Below are 3,700 nucleotides of genomic sequence, written 5' to 3' on the forward strand. Positions count from 1 at the left end.
TGGACACTTGAGAACAAATGAGGGCTGCTGGAATCCAAAAATGACAGACCCACTTAAAAATACCGCAACATGCCATAATTCATCCTGTTTGTTCTGTGGGTCATTTGCACTGCAAAGACAATGGCTTTTTATCTTGCCCAGATCTAAAACCCAGCTGTGACAGAGGTCGTCCACGTTGTCACGTGGCTCGAGGGACAGACCTCGGGGATACCCCATGTCCCACCGACAAGTGAGAAACCCTCACAGCCAAAAGACCCAGCCCGATCCATGTCTCCCAGAACTTTCAAGGAGCTTTGCACTGGATGCTGTGTTTGGTTCTCATTTTCCTTTCGAAAAACTTCAAGGTCATTTCACAAAACTTGGAAAAATCGAATCCAAATCCGCTCCCAGTTCCCCTTCTTGACTGTCAATCGCCATGTCCTAAAGCTCTTGAGCAGAATGCAATCCATTATACCTTATCAGATACTTCCTTGTCTTAAATCCATGGCAATCACATTTAATTTCGTTAGAGCTTGTGTCCTGTGGTCAAGCATAAACTCCTGAGCCAGCAACAATTAAAAACAAGGTGCATTCCTGAATTTCTAATTCCAATCTACTTAGGCAGAGCATTAGCCAGCCAACTTGAGGGTGGTTTTTCAAAACACACAGTAATAAACGTGTCAGACACTCTGCTGGGTTCTCACATTATCTCTAACCCTAACCCAAGCCCATCCTGCAGGTGAAGAAGGAACCTCTCCCAGGTCACTTGACAGGTACGCAGCCCCACCGGACGGCGGCTTGGACCAGTGTGACTTAAGGGCCAGCCACCCAGCTGTCCACTCGCCACCTCATGTTGCCCTGCCCACCCTGGGCTGGAATTCCATCTTCCGTACAGGTGAAAGTTAGCATCTGTTTCACTTAAAGAGGTGACTGATTGGATGTGCAATGAACAAAGGAGGGTTCATTTGGGGGACCCTAGGTGACAGATGCAGGGATCTTTGGGTGGGGGACTTGGTGCCTGAACTATTGCACTGAAAACCTCGTACAATTCAGAAAAAGCATGCTCTGTCACCCCTACCTCTCGGCCCCCATTTTCTCCCACATGCCAAGAAATGAAAAGAGGAATCTGCCAACCTGACCTCACACACATCCACTGAAACGACATCCTTTACGGCGCCCTTTACACAAGGCTTAGGATGTTAGCTCAACGTTCCAAAGTCAGTAAAAGGAAAGCTTGAAGACCTGTCATTGAGACACACTCTCCAAGGGTGCGGTTTGTAAAGCAATTGTTTTAAGCCCTTCCCCCTCCCCCATCCCCCCTGCATAGCCCGTTGCTAAGACGATGAATGCACCCTCCCTGGAGCAAGGGGCCCCACATCTTCCCCCATACACTCCGCGATCTCTTACTGGTCAGCTCCTTGCAGCCAAGGGCCTCCTTGGCTCAGGTGACCTGGGGTACCCGGAAGTCGTCACCCCATATCTTGCCACCAATCGCAAGAGGCAGGTGGGGGCTCTGCTCAGGTCTGCTCTGCCCTTTACTAAGCGTCCCAGGGAAGGCATTTAGTCTCTCTGAACCTCCATTTCCCATCTGCAAAATGGGCTGCAACTCCCACCTCCTGAGGGCTCCAGAGGCGCGCAGAAGGGCTTGACAGTCGAAAGTGCTAGACTAACGCCAGCGGTTCTAATGGTCACCATTGTTCTTTGCCAGAGCCTGTCTGGCACCTTGCGGCAGATGAATTCCTGTGTCCCCCAGGGGCAACTGCATTCACTCCTGCGGAACTTATAAACGCAGCTTCAGTCACCACCAGAAAGGAACAGCCTGGGTTCTGTGAGGCAGCCTGATTTATGGAAAAGAGCCCTGTCCCTTGGAGATGGCAGTTCTCATCCTGGACCTTTGTGATAACTTTGTGCCTCAGTTTGTTCGACGGTGAAATGGGGAGAACACCTTCAAGCGGGAAGGGGGACATGTTGTGAGGACTGGAAACCACTTTGCCCGTCACCGGCTTACGTCCCACCCATCACTTTTCTAACACCGGGATCCAAATTCTCACCCAAGACAATTACAAGGTCCAAAGACAGCTCTTGAAAGCCTTCTGCTCCCAGACACCATGTGGCCCTCCCTGACCCCAACAGTCAGGCTAAGACGAAGAAGGTGTGAGCCCCACGGCTGCCTGGGGCAGGAGGAGGTGGCTGGGCTCTAATCAGACCATCCTGACGTTTCCCTCTTTGCTCCAGATGTCTGTTATGTTTATTTCCTGTGAGCTGGGCCGATACTAAAGTGCTTCGTCGGGTCCTCCTGCGTGAAGACCTGGACAGGGGGGAGCTTTCTCTTGCCATCCTGGCCCTGCCCAGGCCAAGCTGGGAGCAGCTGTCCCACCCCCCATCCCGCTCCACTCCTTGCACACCCCACTAGCTGTGGCTTTTCACTGGGGTGTATCTGAGAACCTACCCCTCCCTCAATCCCCCTCCCTGTCACTTGTTGAGGACACTCCTGCAGGCTAGACAAATACAATTTTTTTTTTTTAAATGAAAGATCCCATTTATAAGGAGTCTAGGGACAAGCTGTGGAGAAAAGACACACAGGAGGTTATAGAGTTCTGGAGACGTCAGATTTCTCAGGGTGAAATGATGCTGCCTGCTTCTGTTGTATGTCAGAATGTTCTAGACTAAGGGAGCACTGGAGGAAACACTGGTGGAAGACAGGGCTCACCCCTCTCCAAATGGGACACAGAGCGGCACCTAGGAACAGTGATACAGAAGGGGTGTCAGGCAGGCAAGGCTCTCCCCCTGGGAGTCTGATATCTGACAAGGAGGTACCATAATGGCCATTGCAAGATTCATTTGAAATTAATGGAACAGCTTCTTTGAGTATTTCTCACCAGAACTGACATTAGTGGAAACATTTCCAATTACAATATAAGATTTACTTGGGCGAAGATGCTGTCTCCCCTTTATTTCTTACAAGCTGAATGTTGTTAAAAAGTATTTAACCTTTCTGAACCTTCGGTTCCTCGTCTGTAAAACGGTGAAAACGTTCCCCATCTCAGAGTACATGAAAGGTAAAATGAGATAATGTACATAAATCTTGAAGTGCTATGTCTGACATAATGTCATAATCACATTAAGAAAAAATAAGTAGCCATGAAAGATTCCCCCGTACTAGGTGTCATTGTACCTTTAATGAGATAGTGCCTCACGTCCACAAGCCCCCTGAAAGGCAGATGCTATTACTGTACCCATTTTACAGTCATGGAAGGTGAGGCACAGAGTGGGGTTCAGTCATTTGCCCAACGTCACAAATGACGGAGTCTGGAGAGGAACCAAGGCAATCTTGCCCCTTGAGGCAAACCTGGTCTCCAAACTGCTACCCATCTCCTTCATTTAGGGAACCTCTTTATTGAAAAGGTGCTGTTTGGGAGACACCCCCTTATTTCCTAAGTGCTTTCACCTGCTCCAAGAGTCACTTCTACCTTTTAAACCTGATAAACGCTGTTAAAAAAAAAAAAACAAAAAAAAAACTACCACTTCTTGTAGAAGAAACAAAGAAATAAGGTTACTTTGTGTGTGCTGTGCTACTTGCCGGAGGCCGCCCAGGAGAAGAGAAGAGCTCACCTCCTCGCTGGCAGCAGACACATCGGGACGCTCTCTGAACCTGAGCTTCCTTGTCTATAAAATGGATTTAGTGCAAACCCAATAAAGTTTGACACGTTAAAAGCCATTC

The sequence above is a fragment of the Lipotes vexillifer genome, unplaced genomic scaffold (genome assembly GCF_000442215.2).
Source record: "Lipotes vexillifer unplaced genomic scaffold, Lipotes_vexillifer_v1.1 scaffold1017, whole genome shotgun sequence".
Taxonomy (NCBI): domain Eukaryota; kingdom Metazoa; phylum Chordata; class Mammalia; order Artiodactyla; family Lipotidae; genus Lipotes; species Lipotes vexillifer.